This window comes from Copadichromis virginalis, linkage group LG19 (assembly GCF_057382275.1).
Source record: "Copadichromis virginalis isolate Kocher_CV1m ecotype Utaka linkage group LG19, C_Virginalis_male_GT1.1, whole genome shotgun sequence".
NCBI classification, from domain to species: domain Eukaryota; kingdom Metazoa; phylum Chordata; class Actinopteri; order Cichliformes; family Cichlidae; genus Copadichromis; species Copadichromis virginalis.
In genome coordinates this window covers 25799605-25805604 of record NC_140636.1, presented here as the reverse complement: position 1 = coordinate 25805604, position 6000 = coordinate 25799605, and positions in this window count along the sequence as shown.

The window sequence follows — 6000 nt, the reverse complement described above, 5'->3', positions numbered from 1 at the left end:
CTGAGTCATTAGTAAATATGGAAACAGGTCTCTGTCACTGAGAAAAAATTTTTGTCCATCCATAAGTCAATAAGAGGGGGTTGGGCTATCTCAAAATGTAATAATTTTTTTAAAGAACTTGAAATTTTCAAAAAATTTTGTTATTTTCTCTTATATTTGTCTTATATTTTGAGACAAAACCTCCAAATTTTGACTTATACAGGGTGTTTTTTTCTGTGTCAGAAAAACTTTTCTTTACATGAGGACACAGGGCAAGGGCGCCAAGGGAAGTTTTATCATACTCCTCTTTCCGGTCTTTAAGCGATGACATGAAGAACCCTGCTTCTGGGCCCAAACTACTCTGCGTTTAATAAGGCTGTTGTGTTTTTAACATGTTTTAATGCTTTGTATCTTGTCCTACGTAATCTCAACAAGCCCCTAAAAACAGTCAGTGATCACTGTTGGCCTCTCTCGGTTTTTATTACCACTGTTCATTTTAAAGCTCAGTTTTTAAAACCTTACGATGTAACTACAGCCCAGCCCATGCAGCAGTATATTAATGATTAATCTTATATTGCAGTTGTTTTCCTGACTGAAGTTTGGTCCATTTACAGCATCCTGCCATGCAACTGCATTTGTCCCTAACCATCAGGAACCCTCCCGTTAACTTTTATCGAGTGGAAAAAAGTCAGCATTCATCCTCCAGCTTCACTGTTTATATTATGTTAACACAGCTATGTCGCTAGTGATCACGTAGCACATCATTATATACCAGCTAGCCAAACTTCAGTAACCCCACAAACATCACTGCTGTTTACTTTGCTGTCTTCATTTATGTCGGAAATGGAAGCTAACTCTCTGCTAACTTCTAACTCCGTTAAATTTCATAAATTCTGTTTTCATGGATGCCTGGATGTTAAACTTGAGTGTTACACCTGGTAGAGCAGCCACACTGATCATTTTATTAGAGATGAAAGAATTTAGACAGGTTTTCTACTTTCAGTAACGCCACAGTGATCATTTGACTTTGGGACCTGCAGTGGAGTTTGGGACCAGACACGTCTAATGACATCAGACTAAAAGACCAGATACAAGTGGAAATCATCTGGTAACTAGAAGAGATCAGAAAGAATTTGATTTGGTCTTTTTTGTTTTTCCTCAAAAAGAAGTGGAGGATCAGCCTGTCTGTGGAGCAAATGTTACCATACTCACAGGAGCATTAAGTCCATTAACATAGCTATAGAATTGTCGTGCAATAAAACTATATTTGAGAAGCAGCTGAACAACAGCTGCTATCATTTATTATAGTTGTGTTTAGGCTGCTGTCATATGAATTTAGGAGACTTAAGCAGAACGATTTTAGTGTCAGTGGATGGGACTTTCTGCCGCTAACTATGTGACAAGCACGTCTCACGAAGCCCACTCAGTCATGCTGAGCTTTCCCTTTGACTGGATTTCCAATCTTACTATAATAATGTGTAGTTTGCCTTCTTTGAAAATGTAATCATAATAAAAAATGTGTTTAATTTGATTTTGTATTTTTCATTATGCTTTCATTCACTTGTTTATTCTTCTGAGTTTTATTTTGCAATTTTCTTAAGGTGTCTGTATAATAACTGTGTTGTTTAAATTTGTTCTTAATGTCTGTGATGCAAAGCAAAGTAAAAGTAGCTTTATAAAATGACAGCGAAATGTAGCTTTTTGAATGCTGATCTTTACAGATGTGACTGGAAGGCATGTGTAACATCTGTTTTTTTTTTCTTTCCTAATGCTGAATAGTTCCCGCATGAAGCTTTCAAAAGGACATCTGAGCTGTGACCTCGGCCATTTGTCATAATTACACTCGACACTGGAAACTTCACCTGTCACCCTGAAAACGGCTTCTATCGAGCACTTTGTACAGCCAACCCGTTCCTGAGCAGTCACCTGCGAGCAATCACTCATCCACCTTCTCCTGTTCCTTCAAAAATCACACTTCTGCACACACTCGCAGCCATACAGTACCCAAGTCGTGGCCCACAGAGGGCCATTCTATTGCCAGATGCTGGCGTGCAAAGCTTCAGCTTAGGACTATTTTCATAATGACAAGAGAGATTTGTAGAAAGGGGGAGAGTTGTTTGGGAGAGTAGACATGATGTAAAATAACTTAACTGCTTCATAAAATGCATTAGGGGAGGTGGGAGGCAAGTGAGGAGCGTGCAAGAAGAAGGAGAAGCTCCCATGAGAGGAACATGCGAGCTGAGGACCACATTAAGACTACAAAAACCAAGCTGCAGTTTGGGCCAAAATCAACACGAGTAAACTGACCAGATGGCGTTTTTGCTTTGGCCAAATTAAACTTTTTTGGTGCTTGATGTTTTTGGTAGCTGGGTAAACATGTACGACCATTTTTCACCCTCTACTTTAACCCCCTGTTACTCATTTACAGGAGGTATAAAAATAATTGATAAATGTTTTTTAATTCTAATTAAGCTGAAAACATAGCTTTTTTACTGTATTAATTGCTATCCTAGTGCATACTGCCAACCTATTAATAGTTAATTAAGTAAATATTGAAGTTATCATAAAGAGTTCTACAACAAAGTTTAAAACCATATAGGGTGCTAATTACATTAAGCCCTGCAGCGCTACAGCAAAGTGTGTCAGGGATAGCTCAGTAGGTAAAGTGGTCGCCCCATGATCGGAAGGTCGGCGGTTCGAATCCACTTAACGGCTACCCTGAGGTACCCCTGAGCAAGGTACCGTCCCTACACACTGCTCCCCGGGCGCCTGCTTAGTGGGCTGCCCACTGCTTCACTGAGTGAATGGGTCAAATGCAGAGAAAAACAAGTAATTTCCCCATGGGGATCAATAAAGTATCCATTATTATTATTATTATAAAGTTGTCTTCTCCTGTGATGAACATTTGTTCTGACAGCTCAACTGTGGCCTGATGCCAGCAGTACAGTACAAGCTTCCTCCCCACATCGCCACGGCCGCGAGAGGAGGAATAACCAAGCAGCATAGCTCACAGGTGGCTCTCCGCAGAGTTCAGCGGGTCGCCCACAGTTTAACATTGTACCTTGGAAATATCAGCTGTCAGTCTGCACACCAAAGCAGCTCCATAAATAAACGCTGACTGTGCCCCTCTGCGTTCCCCTTCCCCAACTTGAGAAGGTGAAGGGGGGTTCTGGCGGTGCAGGAGTGGTTGGAGGCTAAACCACAAAATTGACCCATGCCGGAAATCACACTGTTTTCCTTTACTCTCAAATGGGGGCTTTTCTGATCACAGTAAATGGTTGAACAAACAAGGGCAATGAATGTCCAGCATATTTCATAATCACACGTCATACTGCAGCACACCTGCATAAACAGCGGCCGCACTGTAGCCTCCTGCAGAGCAGCTCCAATGCCAGTGGCTCATATACACAACATACAGTAATAGCCGTATTTGGGCCTCAGGCATGCGCCCTATATAGTTTCAATACTGAGTGAAAACAGAGCAGAGCTGCAGCGCTCACTCCTACATATCCCAATCAGTGCCATGTTAAGACTTTAGAGCAGAAATAAATATGCTTACACACTGGAATATAAGCAGCTTTGGTCTCCATAGGTAACTGTGCCGTTCATGTACAACGTTTGCAACGGTGAATTTTTGTTTTTGTTTTTTTGATCATAGACTGTACATAAAAGATGGGCACAGTCACTGTAGCATTAGATTTTCAAAGGCAGTAAAAGACAAGCTTGCTTAGCAACGTAAATATCTGCTAATTAATGCTAAAACAAAACAAAACAATTTCATTCACAAAACTTGGAGCAAAGACATCTTGGATGGGTTTTAGTGCAGTTAATGAGAGCAGGTTATATTATTTGTAAAATGTTTCATTTAAAAATGCTACCAAAAAGCACCAACACCGCACACAAGGTCGAGTGATCCAGTTCAGTGACTTAAACTAGCTGAGTTGACCCACTAACTTTAGGCCTTCATGAGGTTTAAAGGTGCGAGTTAATCTTTACTAATAATAAAATCATTCTTTTATTTTTACCAGAAGACAAAAAGCCAGAATTAAGGTTCTAGTGTCAGATAAGAATCAGCTACCATAATTAGTATCACAAAGAGCACTATCTGTCAAGTTCTTCTTATCCAAATATGGTCACATGCTTAAAAAACAAAAAGCTTTGCCATTGTCATATGAAACACCAGACCACAAACCAGTGGATGATGTCACGGTGGCTACATCTATTCTTTACGTACAGCCTGTGATCTTTACTCATGCTCTTCCTGTTGGTCACATGAAAAAAAATCTAAGAGAGATTTTTTTCTTTTTCTTTGATGATTCTGTTTATCAGGCTTCAAAAGACATTATTTTTATATTTTCATGTAAAATCTGGATTTAAGAAAATACAAACTTATTAAGATTTTCATAAGGCAAGTGTGATTTCTATAAAACACAGCTTCACCTTTTAAAAGTAGCTCAAAGAAAAAAGGTTTGACATTTCTCAGACGTTTCCACTACATTATAATGTAATGCAGTGGAAACCTAAAGTAGCATAAAAAAAAACATAAAAGTCAAATTTTCATGCAGAGTTTAAGTGTCTCGACATGAAACTTAAGAGCAGTACTTTAAATGCAGGTAGCTGCCCTCGTGCTGTGCATATAATGTACCCACAGCTGCAGTAACAAATATATTTGTACAGTATATCAAAAGCTAGTTAGTTGTTTCTACACCTGGGTGACAAAAATAAAATCAGGTCATGGGTGCCGAGTGGTGCAGCGGCAATGATCCAACATAGCAGAGACCCAAACACACACATACATACAAATAGACACACAGTTATAGCCACAGTCACTCAGCCTAATAGTATCCTGGAGTTCCTCAAGAGGCCTGTGTCAAACTTTGCCAAAACCACTGCCAGCGGCTTGGAAGCGCCACATGGAAAACACAAACGCTTGCCTCTACGGGCGAGTCATTCCACAGTTGGAAAACATGAGAGGAGGAGTATGACCCAAGAGGCTTATGCAACAAAAAGCATCTGCATCACCTCTGTGGGGGATAAGTAATACTGTTAGATTCTTATCTTAGATTGTTTGAATAAGAAAATAATGTGCACGGCCACATACGCGTATCTGCACCCCAGCTGTAATTAGTGTAAACAGACAGGGGAGAAGATAGTGTTGCCGTTAAATACAGTTAAGTTGTAATGTCGAAGTGGCAGTTTGCTTGTACCTGTATGCGTGCACGTTCACGGTGCTGCTGTTGGTCTTTCAAGTCAAGTCAAGTCAAGTTGGCTTTATTGTCACTTCAACCATATACAGTTTAACAGCACACAGTGAAGTGAAACAACGTTCCTCCAGGAACCAAGGTGCTACATGCAACATAAATTTACAACATAAATTAACAGAAAACACTAAACTAGCTAACTAAGAGGCCTAGTTAGCTGGCTAGCAGAGACAAGACAGACTGACCGAACATAAATTACAACGTAAATTAACAAAAAAAAAAAAAAAAAAACTTTCATAACATAAAGGGAGAAAAGTGAGTGGGATGTTTGTGCAAGTGCACAGAAACCTGTTCCACCACATCCCAAAGCTGCTCTACTGAACTGAAATCTCGTGGCTGTTTTAGTACAGTGAACCCATCCGTCATATTAAAGAAACCAGTTTGAGGTGGTCTGAGCTTTGTGATGTGGCGTCTTATCCTGCTGGAAGCAGGCATCAGAAGATGGATCCACCGCCAATAGCCTGAACCTTGAACCTGAAACATGATGGATCCATGCTTTCATGCTGTTTATGCCAAACACTAACTCTAACATCTGAATGTTTCAGTGGAAATCAAACTCATCAAACCAAGCGACATTTTTCCAATCTTCAATTCCCCAATTTTTGGTGATCCCATCTAAACTGCAGCCTTTGCTGAAAGGAGTAGCATCCACTGTGGTCTTCTGCTGCTGGAACCCACCTTCGTTAAGGTTTGGCTTGCCGTGCATTCAGAGATGCTTTACTTTATATCTTAGTTGTACACATTGTTTACAGTTGTTTTT